Source organism: Anguilla anguilla, chromosome 12, assembly GCF_013347855.1.
Source record: "Anguilla anguilla isolate fAngAng1 chromosome 12, fAngAng1.pri, whole genome shotgun sequence".
NCBI lineage: Eukaryota > Metazoa > Chordata > Actinopteri > Anguilliformes > Anguillidae > Anguilla > Anguilla anguilla.
Genome location: NC_049212.1, coordinates 25010888 through 25029915, shown reverse-complemented (window position 1 = coordinate 25029915; position 19028 = coordinate 25010888). Strand labels below are relative to the sequence as shown.

The following is a 19028-nucleotide window of genomic DNA, read 5'->3' as shown; positions in this document are numbered from 1 at the left end:
TGATCATGTTTCTGCCCCGTGTGTTCCTGCCCATGTTCTGTTTTCCACATGCTTTTGGATTTTTGGATTTTCTTTGTTTCCTGTGTTTTTGAAGTTTTTCTTTGTGGTTTTTGAGAGTTGCCCTGCAAGGCTTTTTGTTCCCTGCTTTAGTTCCTGTTTTGTCAAGTAAAGTCTTTGTTTCTATTACCGTTTGGAGTTTTGAGTTTTTCCCCTCACTCTGCGTTTGGGTCCTAACCCCCCACTGCACCTGACATCTTTACTATTATTTGTTTTTTTTCTTTATAGTCTTTTCAAAAATAACTGATAAGAGTATTTATAAAGTACACAGCCCATATCAATTTTTTTATATACACATTTTGGTTTCACAATGTAGAAATTACAGCACTTTGTACACACAGCCCAGCCCCCTCCCCCCAAATTTCAACTTTTCAAATTTAGGAAGGTCTACATTCACCTCACGATGGTTAAAATAGTTTCTTAGGATGGTTCTGGGACTATGGTATAGGCTACACTGTGTCTGCAGTGAAGCTGACATCCACTCTGTGTGGGCAATAAAGTTACTCTGTTCTACTGTCATTTTGTAACAACTGCTCATTAGATAATCTAATATCCTACTCCGATTTTGCAGCAGCTGCAAATTTGCTATCAGACATTCAAGTGCTCTGCCTGGACTGACCAGTTCTGAACAGTTAGATATCACTCCAGACACGCTGTTCCAGAAATAAAGAGCAGGAAATAAACCCACCCTCTCCTAGACATCCTGTCCAGGGTGACGCAGCCCTCAGACAACATTGACAAGGCTGAGCGTGGATTTGGATCCAGAATTTATGCTTTTTTCCTGACGTTCCCTTCCCTTGCTTCAAGAAGGGAATCCCAAAAATGCCCTGATGAAATGTGGCAGCCACACCGAATTACGTTAAGTTCCAATTTATGAAAGGGGAGGGAGAAATTACAGCACATTCCCTTCCGCCCTTGTTTTTCTCCTCCCTCCCACAAGGCAAAAGAGTGCAAACTCGCAGTGAGAAGGGAATCCCACAATGCATTGCTCCAAGTGCAGAAGGGAGAATAGGGCTGTTCGGCTCCAAATTCACCTGACCTAATTCCTCCAGGCACATTACCATTCATAAAAAAAGGAAATAGCAACAAAATTTGCTGTTGCTGCAGAACAGATAGAATGTCTTGGCATCAGGAAAATAGGGGAAATATTTTGTAATTATCCACTACCTGTATTTACAAGAAGGAAGGAAGAAGTGAAAATGAGTAGCAAACGCGGGCTCTATTAGACAAAACAGAACATCACAGGTACATCACAAAACTAAACATATCTTTCTCGGAACAAAACGGCATTAAAGAAAATTTAAATAAATAACTACACTTCAAATTGTTTTTAACAACTTGTATGGCAAGAAAGTTTAAATGGCCTTGCCAGCCATTAGCATTTAAACTGTCATGTGCATCTTGCTCATCATTAGCCACTTAAACAGCCATGTGTACCTAGCTCATCGCTAGCCTCACTCGCTGTTAACCATTTGAAATGCCATGTGTACCTCACTCACTGTTAGCCATTTAAACTGACAAGTGTATCTCGCTTGCCCGTGAATCAATACTCTAGGGCTGCCACTAACGACTATTTTTCTATTGACTAATCTATCGACTATTTTACCAATTAGTCAAATTGACCATTTCATTTAAGTTCATTTTATTTTGACAACAACAAACTGTATATGCCATTGTATAATGCAGCACAAAACAAAATGTAAACAAAGGTTTCTATATTAAAGTCCAAATCTGTAGGTTTAAACTGGCAACTCCAACATAATAAATAAAAAAGAGGGCTTATTATTTAAGTCAGTAGTGCAACTCCAAAATAAATCCAAGTTTCTATTAAACCCCTTATCAAAGTAAAAAAAGTTAGGTCTGCATATTAAACAAAGTGCAACATGTTTAGAGTGTAAGAAACAATGGTGTCCAGCTCAAAGTCCAACTGAAATATTGGCATCAAACATCTGTGTTGTAATGTAAGAATTTCAACATGTCCGCATGTTCTGTACTTAGCCTAGCTCTTTCCTTGGAAACTTTTCACTACTAACTAACACTTACATTACAGTGTGAAATATACACATTATATAATACCACTAACCTATTTAAAGACACTCAAAAATAACCTATATAACCGAAATATTTTGAGCAGTAGGGTAAACGTCCCTATTAAGCCCACCAAATCTGCTTTTCAGACATTTTTAATGTATACTGCCCCAATTTAAGTGAGAACATTTTAGTTATAATGAAAGTCTAATCTCTCATTTGAAGTGTCAATAATTCATTTATATCAATTTCTAATGTTTTTATTGTTTAATTTGTCAAAATATGTCAAAAGTCTGGCATGGGCTTAATGGGTACCTAACGTACCCTTTAAGCCCATGGGTGTTCCAAATAAGCCCACTTCATGATTTGTTGATAAATAAATATATATTTAAAAAATCTTAACAATACAAACTTGTTCTATTCAAATCTGTAATCTCTTAGCTCTCAAGAGCTATTTTCATTTCGTCTCCACTCCTATCCTATGGCCTGTAAATTTGAAATAGGCATGACCAGCCTTTTTGCTGTGTTGTCAACACAGAAAAAGTTAAACTTACAACATGTCTTCTTTGGAATGTAGCCAAAAAACTATTTACAAACAAAATCAAAACTATAGTGGAAATTACTCTTCAATACTTCATCTTTCAATATGTGTTGTCATTTTGTCTGTATCTCTATCCTATGGTGTGCTGTTGGCATTTGAAATTGGCCAAAATTTCTGGTCCAGTCAGCTGGTTGAAAGTGCAGGTGTTTTTATGAAGATTTCTGAAGACCGACTGACTGAATGAAAAACAATTTCAAATTCAATACTAATGTTCTAAGGATAGTAAATGAGTCAATTTCAGGATTTACAATTAAACAATAACTTTTCAAATGTTAATCACATTTAGGATAGTAGTTTGAAATCATTGTAAAAACACATTTTAAAACCATTCAGTTCATTGTGGAGTAACATTAAAACATACAGTTCATTATGAGGAGACATCAGTCATAACATATTGAAGCTCATGTATCATTAACCTATAACTTAAACAAAATAAACAAGAAAGATGTCAACATTTCTGCAATTTCTACTTTCTCCTAGACTAAACGTAGGCCTATGCTCTTTGAGGTGATTGTATATTTATGCAATATTTACTCCCAGATATTAACTGCAGAATGACATGGTAGACATCATTTTTTAAAACTCTGTCTCGTTTATTTCGTTATTCAGTGAGCAGCATTTCACTGCTGTATTGGCATAACTTGGGGCTAATGTCGGGTTTATCTTGTTGCTACGACAGAATACGATTTTTGAGTGGTGAAAGAATATTTTTATGAATGCCCAGATAGACAATATTGTCCATTATGTCATGGGTGGGGGGTGTAGTTGCAGATGAGACTGCAGGGAGGGGGTGCGTGTTAAATGAACGACCAGAGCGACAATGGTGGCGCTGCGAAACTCCATATTCGGCACAGTTGTCGTGTATCGTCTACTAATGAACCTAAAACAATACGTTTCTGTTTTTAACTCGCACTTTGGTTGCAGTAGCACTGAATTTCTGAGTTCAGCAATCTCGGCACGCCGGCGTGCCGACCACTAGGGGCTTCACGCTAAGAGGTTAAAAATGAGTGTAAAAGGTAAATTCATAAAATTAAAAAAAAACAATGAGTCTGTTTAAAATATTGATGTCGATGCATTTTCAGCGTCAATGTCATCGATTACGTCGACTAATCGCGGCAGCCCTACAATACTCACAGCAAGCTACCTGCTGATTGTTCTTCTTCTAAAAGCAGGAAAATTAATAGCAAATGTCCAAAGTTATTTTAGTTATGCGCGGACTAATTTTTTCCATGACCTCACAAACCCAGGAGCAGACACACACACACACACATACACACACGAACGCACACACCCATACCTCAAAAAACACAACTGTGTGCCTGTCAGCCAGTGGGTGTTGTTGATTTCCCTATTTGGCAAAGTTAATGTAGCGTTTTTAACATTCCACTCCATATTTACTGCCATCAGTAGACATTCTGCCAGCCTACGCATATTTTTTTATATTTTGACTAGATGAACAGCTTGGGACCAGATGAACTCATTCTTGTTCACAGTTTACATAGGCAAACAAAATATATAGCCTCTCCTAGCAACAACAACAACAAGCTCATTAAAAGTTGTGTGCTTTTCTAATGAGTGTAAACAAGCCGGTTAAATTCTGACAGTTCCCTACAGGGTGACTTTGTGGGAGGAACCAGATCTGAAGCAACACAATTCATTTATCTGCCCATTTCCTTCTGTCACAACTGTAACCTTCTGGCAAAAGACTTCCGTTCTTCACTGACATGGACTGTTTACCAAAACTCGCATTTTGCAAGATGCATCTTGCAATACGTGCAAGATGATGTGAACAGAGATTAATAAAAAGGCATCACATTCCGTTAAAATGTAACATTTTAATGTTATCATAATGAATGTTTAGTTGTTATTTTTACAGTCAAATGTGTCAGGGTTTCACATATGCCAGGCAAGAGCACACTGGAACTGTTCCTTCTCCATCTCAAGGGACTGTGTTGGGCCCGAAGATCACGCTGGTATTTTTTAGGGATAGGATACGGAGCTTGGGCGAATGCAGAGCAGTGACCTGGCACAGGCGAGGGTGGGGGGAAAGATTGTGGGGCCCAGGCTGCTTGCGAAACACAAGACTCAGCCTGAAGGTTGTGCATTCTCTGCGTATTGGGAGCTTTCCCACAAGCCCCCCCCCCCTCCCCTCAGCTGCTAAAAAGGAAGGGGGGGGTGGTTGCTATAGCTGCTATATAGGTCTCACATGACCAGTCGGAGTTCCCATGCAGGCACTTTTTATGCAGCAGGATGCTTCAGCACTTGCTCTCAGAGTTTGGCTTGGTCTTGGTGACAGCGGGACCTTGTTCCCCTCCAACGCGGAACAGATAGCGGGTCCAGCTGGGGGGTGGGGGGGGGCCTGAGCTGTCTGTTGTGAATTACCCAGAAGCTTACCTTGCAGAGAGCAGACGAGAGCTAACATTTTTTTCCGCTGCCCTGTATCTTTCCTCGTTTTTTTGGCCTTAGCCCATGGAGCCAGGGGCTCCACAGACACTGTTCAGCCATGTTTAAATGTTTCAACATTTTCACTGTACTCTTGTGCAGTATCGCTATCGCTATGTGCGCTATGGAGGACTGATGACCCATCAGCGGGAACAAAAGGATGCAGGCGTGGTTTAGCGTTGTATTTGGCATCCCTGAAAAGCCTGGTGGTTCAAGTGATAAAAAATGAATATGAACTGTATAGTAGGTTATATCTCAAGTGTTGGCAGCCACCAATAAAGTAATACTAGTAATCATAATAATGATAATAATAACAACAATATCCTAAATATCTGATAAGGAATAACATCAAGTAGCCTAATAACAGCCTAATACATTTGATGTATGCAGCTCCTTATCAAACAAACAACAACTGTACTGCAATGAAGTCTGAGTGACTTGAGGAGGAAATCGACTGGAGCAGACTGTGAGAGCCTGATATCAGAACGCAGCACTTCACACAATCCCAGTCAGCAAAATTTAATCTCCATGCCTCAGCGAGGATTAGAGATTAAGGTATCCAGGAATGTATCACTCCTAATGCTTCTATGAACTGTATGGCTACGTCAGGAGCCAGGAGGCTGAACAGCCCCCGCAGGTGCATGCCCACGATTAGGCTAGGGAAATAAGCAAATACCTTCGGCCACTCTGGAATTTGACTCCTGCAAGTCACCTTCAATTTTGGCTGGTGAAAATACACACTTGGACACACACCATGGATGTACCATACCCAATCGTATCCAAATTTAAGAGTCAAATCATGCAATTCAAAGCAACTAGAGCACATGCGTCTGAATTTCCATTCCACAGTCCTTATGAGAGCATCTGTCTCGCTGAGTCTGGATTGCCACAGCTATGTGCACAGAAAGCATGCTCTCACTCCAGTAACCAGTGAGCCTGACTGTACAGCTCCAAGCATCAGCCACGTCATTTCCCTCTAGGACTGGCATATGCAGCCATAATAACTCCAAATTTGCATGTGTGCAAACAGGCATGAACACATGTGCACTGTGCGCACATGCAGACAAGCATATACAGGCACACACACAGGGCCATACACCTTTAAAAGAAACAAGGACAACCAGCATCTACAAAGCAGAATAATTCTGTTAAAGGGGAAAATGAATGGGAGTGAACTGAGAGCCTGACAACCAGAAGCAGGGACAGCTGATGTAGTTAGTATTCATACTATGCACAAACTACGGGGTAGGCTCCACAAAATGACTTATGTTATGCCAAAGTGAAATATGTCTTCAAATAATTATTTTCCGTAAAATTAGTTTAACTTTATGTCACGGCCTGGCTCAAGGGACAGCATTTAAAAAGAAAATTCACCTTTATTTACAATAACCTAATTATACCCAAAACAAGACAAACATGGGGTGTGAAAGTCAACATTATCAGTAGTGTAGGTGAGTGGATGTACGAAAGTTATGCTGAAGCAATGTTGTATGGTGTAAAACCAAAAACACAGCCAACACCAAAACAGAAACCAAACAGTGGAGAGACAGCTCTCCCTCAAACTGGAGACAGGCATCTTAATCTTTCTGGGAGGCCTGAACACAGGTGCTCCCAATTTCACCAATGACCCTCTGTTCTGCCCTTCAGGCACATGTGAACAATACCACAACAAGCAGCACAGGGAGCAGAGTAGGGGGTCATCACACTTACTTTGCCTACCCTGGAATTGTTTTACTGATTTTAAGCCAAGCTGGATGTTCTACATGTCGGATGTATAGGTATCAGACTTGGTATCTGCAGATACTGAATGTTATAGAGTACGCAGATCTGATCCTAGAAAAAAGGCTGGATCAGGACATCCCTAAGTCTGGCAAATTGCAAGGATTTAGCATTGGCAAAGGAAGGGATTTATTTTTACTGGCTACTGCAAGGTGAGGAAAAACAATGTCTGACTGTAATTGAGAATGAAACATATCCTCCAGATACACCTGAGACACAGATAAAGGATGTGCGAACGTGTAGCAGGCGATTTCGCCCAGATGATTTTGAGGAGAACATTCAGGCATCACTACTGAACATACCAAGCGACCGTCCATTACCTCAGTCAACACCCTCTTCACCTAGTATGGGAGATTTGGGGGTGATGTCTCCAAACTAAAACTGGCCACCCACTGTAGTTCTTCCAAAATGATAAAGGGTAGAGGTGCACATCATTATGATGTACACCACTTACACCTATTACCAAATGTACACCTTTCGCTGCCGATACCTCTGTGCAGATTGCTTAGGCCAGCCACTGACAGAGACTTAACCAGTTACACCTTGATCTGTTAAATGAGGTTAATGTCGTTTCGCGGTGGAATTTCCCTTTCAACAAACAACCGTAACTAATTTTGAATGTGCTTTTACTGGACTCAGCAGGTAGCTGTAGAAATGCTGCAAGGCTGAATGAGAACACAGCATCAGATATCATGCACCATGTAGCATTTAGCACCTAGAGAGACAAGACCGCACCACACAAGATCCGTTTCAGAAAACAAAAAAATGAGACAAAACCAGCAGGAAATTCCCCAGTGTGTTGTTTCAAAAAGTCTGCTTATTCCTGCCCCCTAGAAGCAAATAATGTTTGCTCAGTAGCAAGATGTGAGCTGTTTTAGGAACATTAAAACAAGGGAAAATAGGCTATGTGTTGTGCAGACAACCTGTGCCCCCATTCATTTTGGCTGCGCCTTTTTTGTCCAGAACACAGCAGTTGCAATCATTAATAATCATTAACAAAGGTCAATGCCCTGGAAAGCATTTAAGCAAGATCATTAAGTGTTTCCATATTTGTGGTGTGAGGAGGGAATGAAAGGAGGACCCAACTTCATGACTCAAAAATCAGACATGTGTGTGCGAGCGCGCAAGGGAAGCCAGTTACCTCTGGTCCAAAAACACCAGTGTTCAGACAGCTGGCACCTAGCAATAAATACTCTAATGGGATCAGTAAGGGACACTTATAAACAAACCTAATGCACAAGTAGAATTTAATGCAATAATGAATGTGTTTAAACTCAAACATTTGTTTCCTCTACAAATCAAGTGATGCCAAAAAAAATAAAAAAATAAAAAAATTTAAAAACAGTTTCACAAATGCCACTTGTGACACTGTACGTAGTTAGTGTCAAAAAAATGACAAGTTCACACACAGTCCGGTGTCAATTCAAATCTAACAGTGTTAATTCAACTCTTAACAGAGAACACTTGGTCCCACATTCCAGAGTGGGATAAAATTCTATCTGTTAAATAGTTGAATTAGCACTGGACATTTTACTGAGCAGAAGAGAAGACTGAAGAGTTATCATTGCGAATGATGGTACATGATAAAACATTTAATTTCACTTTCAACTATGTCTGTGTTGTTTTGTATATCACGGTGTGTGAAGGTATTGACTACATTAGGGACATATGTGCTACTTCTCAACAACTGGATTGTTGAGTCTACTCTAAATCATCGGGCATTCTATGGGACTGTTATTGTAGCAGAGTTATTTGCAAATTCGTACATAAATCTGTAAATGCATACACAGATCTGTAAATGCGTACATAAATCTGTAAATGCGTACACAGATCTGTAAATGCATACATAATTATTTGCAAATGCGTACATAAATCTGTAAATGCGTACACAGATCTGTAAATGCATACACAGATCTGTAAATAAATCTGTAAATGCGTACACAGATCTGTAAATGCATACACAGATCTGTAAATAAATATGTAAATGCGTACACAGATCTGTAAATAGGCTAAATCTGTAAATGCGCACACATTCTTTAAATGCGTACATAAATCTGTAAATGCATACACAGATCTGTAAATAAATCTGTAAATGCGTACGCAGATCTGTAAATGCGTAGACAGATCTGTAAATGCGTACATAGATCTGTAAATGTCCATATCATCAGTTACAACCAGAGACTGTAAAAAATATGGACAAAGCTACTGTGACGCCACCCATTGACTCTCCGTGGGTCTCTAAAACACGTTATGAAACTCAATGCCGGGCGCGGCCATGTTGTCGGCTCTGTGATTTTTACAATGTGATTGACAATCCGGTGCGGAAAAGCCCATCAACCTGAACGAACGATTGCAGAACGAACTTGAGGCTAGCTGACTGTCTGCCGTTATGTTTTAAAATATATTATCAGATGTTTACGGAGTTTAATTTCCATCCGTGACTGTACTGTGTCATGTAATCACGTTATATGTATGACGTTAAAAATACAATTATGTTCAGTTATCTTCAATTTATGTTTCTCAGCAAAACGAATATGCTTAGTTAGCATATCAGCTTGCCAGTGAGCTAGGTAGGCTATCCGTGGTTAGCTCACGCATTAGCAATATGAACCACAGGGGAAGAACATTGACTACACTGATGGTCAATCAATCAGAGATGTGTATACTGGTGATTTGACTTGTCTGGCAGACCTGCTGTTAACCGAGCAAGTTATCGTCGTAGGTTTTCGCCACAGTCAGTTAATGAGCCAGTAACTGCTACTAGCCACTCCGTCGCCGTTTGTGGTGTTCACTTGCTGGGTGACGCTAGCTGACCGATCGTTCGCAAATCACTTTCTACCGAATAAAAATTATCAGTAATCAGGAAGTGACGCAAACTGTACCTCATTGGTCCACAACAAATATTATAACAGTGCCCAAATGACACAACAAATCATGAAATCGACCCATGGACAGTCATAAGACGAATAAAACACACATATTGTGACTATTTGTTTTGTTTTTCATGAGAAAAATGTATTGACTTTGTATTTTGACCGCATTTGTACCGTAGACTTACATGGAAACCGGATATGAAAACACCTATACTGGAGCCAACCGTAGTGGCGCTAGTGAGCAACCAGGAACAACAAGACCAGGAAATGAGCTTCAAAAACGAAGTCTGGTTTTGGCCGCTTGGTTACAACTCAGGCGGGCCTCTCAATTGGCTGTCTTTTTACACATGATTTTTGCCACATTTCTGCCGTGGCAGAGATTGCAAATGCGTGTGGCGATTTGCAATGGAGATTTCTAGGTAAACTGCGACTCCCATGGTGAATTTATACATGAAACATCCAATCGCCGAGTTTAAAATTCTGTAACATGAGCGGGTAACTGCGGGCAAGAGAGTATACGATGAAAACAGAGTGGTGAACTGCACGCGAGGTTGAATAATTAAGGGTAACGGATACTCATAATTTGGCAATCAAGTCTAAAAATAAGGCCATTTAAAATAGTGCTTAACCTATAGTTTCACCTGGGTTATGATGGCTGCTGTCAATGAGACAGGCCAGCCATTTGGACCTTAGAAAAACCCATGGGTAAGTAACGTTTGCTTTTTGTTTTTTTTAATAAACGCAAGGTAACAAATTGATAATAGTATAAAAATGTAAAGTTAAAATGAAAGCCCAAAATCAAGGATTAAGAGATTATATCAAACAACGTCCGAAAACTAACTAACAAAGACGATGTCTGGAAAAGGGAAACAACCTGGTAGAAACACGTATCATCAAGGAACATTCTTTGATACCTGTTCCAATGACAGCATAGGTAACGTTAAATGTGTGTCATGAGTGATGGTGGCTAACGTTATGCCACTTAAAAATTACACTAGATTCACAAAGGATGCCACGTTCATACAGTTATGGTATGGTCATGACTGGCACATCACGCCTTCTCCTCTTAAAAGACCGAGGGAAGCAAGCTAACAGCTAGAAGAAAATAGCCCTGTGCATTCACTTGAATTAATGGTATTTGAATGGCGGAATTTTGAGAAGCTCCTTTAGTTGTTTCGGCCACTTCAGTAATGATATAATATTATGCGTGTTAACTATACATTTTTTTAGACTCCACCTAACGAGTCAAAAACCGTTATTGAGCAAGCTACCCTGTGGAGCTGGCTAGCTAGCTAACTTACTGTACACTGTCCCGCGAAAATGTGTCGCTGTGAAAATGCGACACATAAAAAAGCTAGCCTGTTATTTTAACGAGTTAACTGACGCTACTAATCTGCATATTAATATAATAATTGTTCACCAATTATAACGTAATCTATCTGCTAAATGAGCCAGCGCTAGCTCGCTAATATTGGAATAACTAGTTAGTAAGCATCCATGTTTCATTTTTGACTCTCATTATCATTTGCTTAATTACAGATAGAAGAAATCTTAATTCGATTTTGTTTTCTAAGAAGGTTGCTAACAAGTTTGCAAGCTAACTTACCAGTGATGAATCTCAGATAGCACACAAGAAGGACAGTAAGTTCAAACTGTGATGGAAGCTTGATCGCACAAGTAGTAGTATCCTGCTAGTTTGTGGACGCTGAATGAAGAAGTTGTCGCGTCTCCTTATTCTACTGCAAGAGGAGGGGTGTCATTAATTGGATGAATGTAGCTAACGCTACTTTGAAATATTTGCAGTTCTAATACACACAGCTCCAGCGTTCCATGACAATGAAATATTTCGCGGCGATTAAGAATCGCAATAATAACCAAAGTAATAAATGGTCAGTTATCTGACTGCAGTGGTAACCCAGATGCTGGTAGATCTCTGAACCGAGGTTGCGAACCTGCATCAGGAAGCGAGTTGCGCGCAGATACAATATTGTTCGCTAGGCAACCTGTATGTTGCGGTCGTTTGGGTGTAGGGAAGGTTCCCTAGCAACTTTATAATTTACCTAGCAGAGAAACAAAGTGGGCTTTTAAAAATTGTATCACATAGGTCTAACACAACTAGATCTTGTAGAACACCAAACTTGAACAAAAGAAATGTAAACAGGCTACAACCCCCCAGTTTTAAATCCTGTAAATTGACTTCCATCATTACATATTACATTCCATTACATTACATTACATTCATTTGGCAGACGCTTTTATCCAAAGCGACATACAAAAGTGCATTTTCATGATCGTAGACAACTGCTGAACACGGGTTCAGTAAGGTACAATTACTTATTTTGTACAGCTATTTCTAGCCGAGAACAATGAACACTATCCTGGACTAACATCTGCAAAGCCAACTAGGCAGAAGAATAAGCTACAGTATTAGGACAAATACAATTTACCAAGAAGTGCAGGGATGGGGCAACATGTAACAAGTGACAGGGAAAAAGGGTATTTTTATTTTTTTATTTTTTTTTAAATATTTATAAGCGTGGTGGTGGTTAGTCTAGGTATAGTCTGAAGAGATGAGTCTTCAGGCCACGGTGGAAGATGGATAGTGAGGGGGAGGTTCGGAGAGGGACGGGGGGTTCGTTCCACCACTGGGGAGCTAGGGTGGAGAAGCTCTGTATAGCCTATATATATACACACATATATATATATATATATATATATATATATATATAATTATTACTGGCCCTATATTTGTTTTTGGTAATGTAGAGATGTAAAAAATTGATATCTTGGCAGTAAAATGATGACATGATGGCATGTCATAAAAATAAATTATTATAGCTGGTTCAGCCAATATTAGGCCTAAGTAACATTAGTTGATCTTCTTCGCCTCCTTCCTTTGTTTAGTGCTTCTTGCCGTTCACACTGCACTGTCGCTTTATGTTCAACTCTCTGTGCCTTCAGTGGTAGATGACCCTCTCTGGTCAACTACCAAAGACTTTCCCTTAAATTGATTATTGGGCTTGCCTTGTTAATCAATCTGTGATTAATTCACAAAATGCTCAGTACCATCTGATAGAGCCAGCTCTGCTCAAGTAGGATATTAGGTGAGTAATAAAATTATCTTTATTTGCGTCACAGATTGATACAATATTTAAAATTGTCGATATATGCACTCTGCATTCTCCGTATTCACACTTGAAGAATATTCATGGAAAAGATCTGCAATGCACAGATTTTGTAGGTTTTGCCTATTTAGATGATCATGAAGCATAGGTTTTGTTAGATAGCCTATATTGCAGGTTTTGCAACATGGTAGTTGTATCTTATTTGGTTAAGCGTAACTGACTTTTCCAAATTGGATGGATCATTTAATCTCCCTAACGTGATGTGAAGAAAGAAGATGTTTGTTTACCTGCAATGGATTATTCAGATCAATGTGATAACCATTACAATGAGAAAATATTGTCTTCTTGTGGTAGGCTATCAACTTAAATCACGCACAAAAGCACAAATAAAATGTAGCGGTGGTTGTTAGACGTAAGCAGGGAAAGCTTTCTTCTGTTTCTTTCCGATTTGTTTACCAATAATTGTATTTATGCCGCTGGCAGTGGCTGTGGTTCTGACATTTTTAAGGAGAATTCAACATATTTTTGAAGTGTGCTGTAAATTAATTTGTAGTTTGTACTCATTTGAAATTGTACCATTTCAGCCTTGTTGTTGTGTCTGTTAAAATAAATAATGCATGTTTATAGGCTGTTGGCCTATATATGTCTGTTGTGTTTGAATATGAGCACAACATCTTTACGAGCTCAGTCACCTTGATAGCAGCTGTTTAGTTTCATGTGGAACTGTGGCCTATTACAGGTTTATAGCTAGGTTAGGCTGAGCAAACAAAAAAGAGCAGTTTGCACTGTGTCTCGTCACAAAATATGTCACATCTGTCCAGAGAGTGGACACATTAGGGACTCTAAAAGAAAATTCTGAGGATTTGGACATTTTAAATCCAGATTAAGGTCATAATCCCTAGGGTTAAAGTAAAGGGCATGACCTGGACATTAAACATGGGATGAAATGCTGAAACCTTCACATAGAGGGGATGGGAGTTATGCCAGATGAGACAAACTGAGGCGCGATGGCCAGAATGCTACCAGGGTTTCCACAACCAGAGACCACGTCATTCTGTCAGTGTAATGCCTGTCCCCAAGGCCATTAACCTAGAGCTGAAATTCATCAAGACATCTCTCTATCCCAGATGCCTGGAGCTGTCATGCCAGATGAAGCATTCTAGAGGTTAATGCCCCTCCTCACAGTTACTCTGTTTAAGTATAGAGCAGCACACTTCCAGCTGGGTGTTCATTGACTAAATTGCCAGGCAGGGTGCTAATGCTAACCTGAAACCCATGTGCCAATTCAAACAATGCTGGATCAGTCTTTCTGTTGCTATGGAAACCGCCATACACAGCTCTGTGGAGCCTGTGATGTAAGAGTCAGGGGTCCTGCCTTCTGTCTGGTCTCCAGGGTAACTGGGAAAATCTTGTGGAAACCGTTCTGCAATGCACAGTCAGATGCCAAATAGGCTGGTCGACGTTTGGGGCACTGGGCCACTTTTGGGCCGTAATTACATTACGCCATCCATCCCACCCCTCCGCTGGTCTATGACCGCAGTCTCCCCCACTCCCCAGCCTGCAACTGCAATCTCCTCTTTCTATGTAGGGCTGGTTGGGGTGGGCCGGTCAAGGCGAGAAATGGCAGACGCTAATTTTGCTCCCAGTTTAGCCCTGCTGTGAAGCACTCCAGCCACTTATGATTCCACTACGACTTAAATAAAAACAGAAGGCCAACACCCAATTTTTGAGATCTTCAGGTCTACACCTTTTCCCTGGCAAGCTGACCATCTTAACACCAGTGCACAGGATTGGCACATTCTAATTCTTCAGGGTGGTGTTTTGCTGACGCAAAGTATACCATCAAAACAGAGCAGCGGATTGACAAGCACATTGACGCTGACACATAGGCTTAAGATAACAAGCTAAAAAAAAGAAAACAACTTCAGTGCACAAGATGTCAAAAGTCTTTAACTGACAAAAATAAGTGTTTCCAAAAATAATATACTGTCTTGACAAAAAAATTCCTGTCTTGTGTTGTTTGTGGTTCATTGTTACCATGGAGTTTGTACAGCAAATAAAAGTCTGTGAGAGCCCTTAAGCACTGGTCAATCATACTGGATGCTGGAGGATTACCAAACCACCTCCTGTTCAATCTGGAAAATATTTTTGCTGGGTCAGGTTACGTCAGCTTCCTTTTCTATTTTTTTTTGTTTTTCCATTCAGACACACCCATCTCATTAAAACCGTGTCACAATTAAGCCGTTATATAAAGTAACCTCTGAATAAAAATATACACAAGTACTTCATGAGGTGATCAGATCACACAAGTCTTTTAAGATTGCCTCTCTTACTATTAATTATACAACCCAATACTGCATAATGGGATGAGCAGATCTATTCCTGAAAGACACAATGCTGGATTGGTTGTAGACTAGACCAAAGTAAACATTTCACACAGGGACAGTAGAGTGGTTTCAGATCACAAGCGTACAAAATTATTGAGCTAGAATGTAAATTACTAAATTATTGGGCTGATTAAGAATTGAAAGCAAGTTGGCTGCTTTCCCACCCCTAAAATATAAATGTACCATTGTCCTTCAACCTCTCTCTTTCTGGAGTCCCCTTTGACGGCAGATTATGTGTTGTCATAGCCCAGTTTGATATCTGTTTAATCCCCATTACTCAAAGATAAAAGACTCCCTGGTGTTAAAGTCATCACTGCCTCAGAACAAGATGAGCATTCAGGCATCCATGTTCAACAGCAACCTAAGGGAAGAAGCTATGCTCCATCCCTGAAATGATATTGTGGCAACAAAAGCCTCTTAGAGCATCTGTGCCAGCCCAAGATTAGTTTGCTTTCTGTGGTGTCACAATGCTGGACTGCCCCAACAGGAGGCCTTTGTGATGTTCTTTCAGAGAGAGCTTAATTTCAAATGACCGGTAATCTCTTTAATCCACATCAGAGATCGCATTATTAAAAATGGGTTTTGGAGGGAAGTTTCCACTATTTGTTGGTGAGGTTTAGGTGTCGAGGTTTAAGTTGAAAACACATGGAGGTTTTTCAGATAAAAAATAATGGAATTTGTTCAAAGCAAAATGTTTCACAAAGACATCAAGGCACAGCATTACCACAGACTTCCAGTTCAGCACTTCTTGTTGATTACATTTATTTATTATCCTTTATTTAACCAGGAAGGTCCCATTGAGATACAATATCTCTTCTGCCAGGGAGTCCTGGTCCTACATGCTCACAGTTGACTACTTGAGTACAATGGCCAAGGAACTTGAATCATATCAGGACATTTTCAAAACTGATTAAGCATAAAGCCACTCAAAGGTACCAATAAAATAATACATTGACATATGACCCAAGCAAACCAGGGAAAAACAGGAGAGTAAGGATATGTTTGAGTAGGCTATTTCTTAGCTTGATATGGGACTCAAATTACAAGCTTATGGCTTCAATATTTTTTGCTCTTAAAACATTGCTTTGAGATATGTACTTGGGTTAAGATCAAACGTTGATGTGCCCACATTTAAAGAAAGGACAAAGTAGACAAAATATGATAATATGATGTTATTATTAACAAATCTGGTGATATTAGGCTATTATAAAATTACTGCACAAGAAAACATAGTGTGTTTGTTTTCTCAAACATTTCCCAGATATTTGTATAGGCTACAATTTGTGGGAAGCCTACACAGGAGTTGAGAACCAAAGGTTCCAGGTGTAATATATTTTTTCCTACCCATTATATTTTCCTACCTTACGTTCTTCAAAGACTGTGCTGTGAATTTTTGGATGAAATAAAAACCAGCCTTTTGCTTTGATCTACATTAGCTTGTCTTGACGTTGAAGCAACTGTTTTCACGGTCCCAATATTTTACATATCATAATTTTTTTTTTTGTTTCATCGGTTTTTTTGCTGAACTTTTTAATTAATTGAAAATTAAAATGGGTGGTGAACACATTTTATTCTTCATGCACTTTGTATTGGATGTGGACTTATTCCGTTTCAATTGTTCTTATTCCGTATTCCGAAATTATTTTACAGTCTCCCATTCTTTCATGAACTTGCCTCTGTAGCTGTTACCACCACATAAAAAAAAAATGTAGTGCCACATAAACAAGTATTACAAACCCTGCTGACATTGATACTACAATTGCTAATCCCGTGTGACGAATTTTGGCATTCCATAAGTATGTAGGATGGATTCAGTAGGAGAATCAAATTCTATACAAAAAACTGTTTTACTTGCACCAGTGATGTTTCTATGAATTGTTATAAGTCTTCTTAATATCTATGTGTGGAAATTTTATTGAAATGTGTTTTTGTATAGAAAATAAACACGCTTAAACATAGCATGGCACCCTCTTTCACTCAGTCGGCGTATTCAGGTAAAGTGGGACAGTCATTCGGACCTACAGCTCCCCCCTATGGTGAAAACTAGAATAGCATTCATTTGAAAGTATTGGCAAATTAAAATCAAACACAACATTATTCAAGGAAATAAAAGTAAATTAATTCGCTATATCACAAAAATGTGACCATACATTTAGTGGGCGTCACATTTATACAGTATGTCTCTAGGTAATACAAGTTTTTAAAGTTTTGTTCACTCATTCAGAGATCCAGTGCAGATATCTAAGGCCAGCAGCTCAGTATTTTATTTTATTTTTATTTTTATTCTTATTTTATCTCGATTTGGTTCTTGACTAACCCTAACCCTAACCCTAACCCTACTCTTACCTGTGCCTCTCCTGTGTCTCATTCTCACTGCTGTTTCTGCTATGACACCTGAATTTACCTCCGGGGATCAATAAAGGTTTGTCTTATCTTATTTTGAAAAAAATATGCTCTGAGCAGGGCTTTAACCCACGTTAAAGAGGGGAGGGGAGGGGAGGGGAGGGGGGGATGAGGTTGAATTTATAAACGAAACTGTGAAATATCGTAAGGCTCTGGTTGGCTACGTTTCAAACAGCACAATAACTTTGTATTCGAAAAAACGATCACTTGAAAACCTTACGAAATACCGGTGTACAACAGAAAAAGCCACTGGTAGCCCACAAAGTCACAGTCATATCTTTATCATCTAATCGGTGTAGTATAATGGGTATGGAGCTGGAACCTAAAGGACGCAGGTTCAGTTCCCAGATTGGACACTGTCGTTGGACCCTTGAGCAAGGTACTTAACCTGCATTTCTTCAGTATATATCCAGCTGTATAAATGGATGCAATGTTAATGCTATGTTAAAAGTTGTGTAAGTCGATCTGGATAAGTGCGTCTGCTAAATGCCTGCAATGAAATACAATGTACTCCTGTAAAGTGAAGTTGACTGTCATCAACGATATAGTCAACACGCTCGACCTGCTGGTACTTTTCCGAAACGAACGCCGCTTGAAACCCTGTAGTCTACTTGATCCCGTGAAATAAAATAAATAATGTAGTAAATTTCAGATTTAACTTTTCCTGGTCTTCGCCTCAATTGTGTAGGCTACTGTTTCCTTAGCAGTCAGTCGGTTAATGTACTATACGAGTACGCAGTAGCCATGTGACTTGTCGATATTCCAGAATTAATAAAAGTTATAATTTTATACATTTATATATAATACACTATAGGCATTATTGTCATGTGATTGGTGTTTATAAAAATAGCCTACTGAACACCGTATCCAAACAAAGGTACATTGGGGCGAGAAAACAGGATGCCCCATCACGCGGGGCGTTTGCGGCACGATTAGGAGAGGACAACGAACCTACTTCTGCCGCTGCTCACTCACACGAAATTCAAGACCAAAAACAGGATGTATCTGTGTTTAAGGCCGAGGTTGTAATAAATGAATGAATGAATGAATGAATGAATGAATGAATGAACGAATCATTAATCTTCATGCAACGGAAACGTACATCCTCTTCCGTGGCGCTTACTCTCAAAAAGGATGCGTTAATATCCGACTTTTTTGTTACGACTTTAGTGTTACTTTCAACACATTCCATGTCAGTTAACTGCTTTTGTGTTACAAATATGCAATTTGTTTAGAAGGGGAGGCTTTTAATGCAAACAGTGTTAAAAGAACAATGTATTGTCCTTCACTATAAATGGAGGTGAATTAAAAATGACGTTATGTGTTGTTTTTA

The 19028-nt window shown here is 39.4% G+C and overlaps 1 protein-coding gene across 2 annotated transcripts in view; it reads right to left on the bottom strand.

Moving 5' to 3' along the window:
* The window catches only part of st3gal4 (ST3 beta-galactoside alpha-2,3-sialyltransferase 4), a 32072-nt gene extending 20295 nt beyond the window's left edge, over positions 1 to 11777 (bottom strand). Inside the window, exon 1 of one of the 2 annotated variants that reach the window (XM_035386010.1) lies at positions 11387 to 11777. The gene's annotated coding sequence lies outside the window, so the exon portion shown is untranslated. The remainder of the gene's footprint in view (positions 1 to 11386) is intronic. The other variant, XM_035386009.1, reaches the window with a different exon arrangement.
* Positions 11778 to 19028: the final 7251 nt, after the last annotated feature.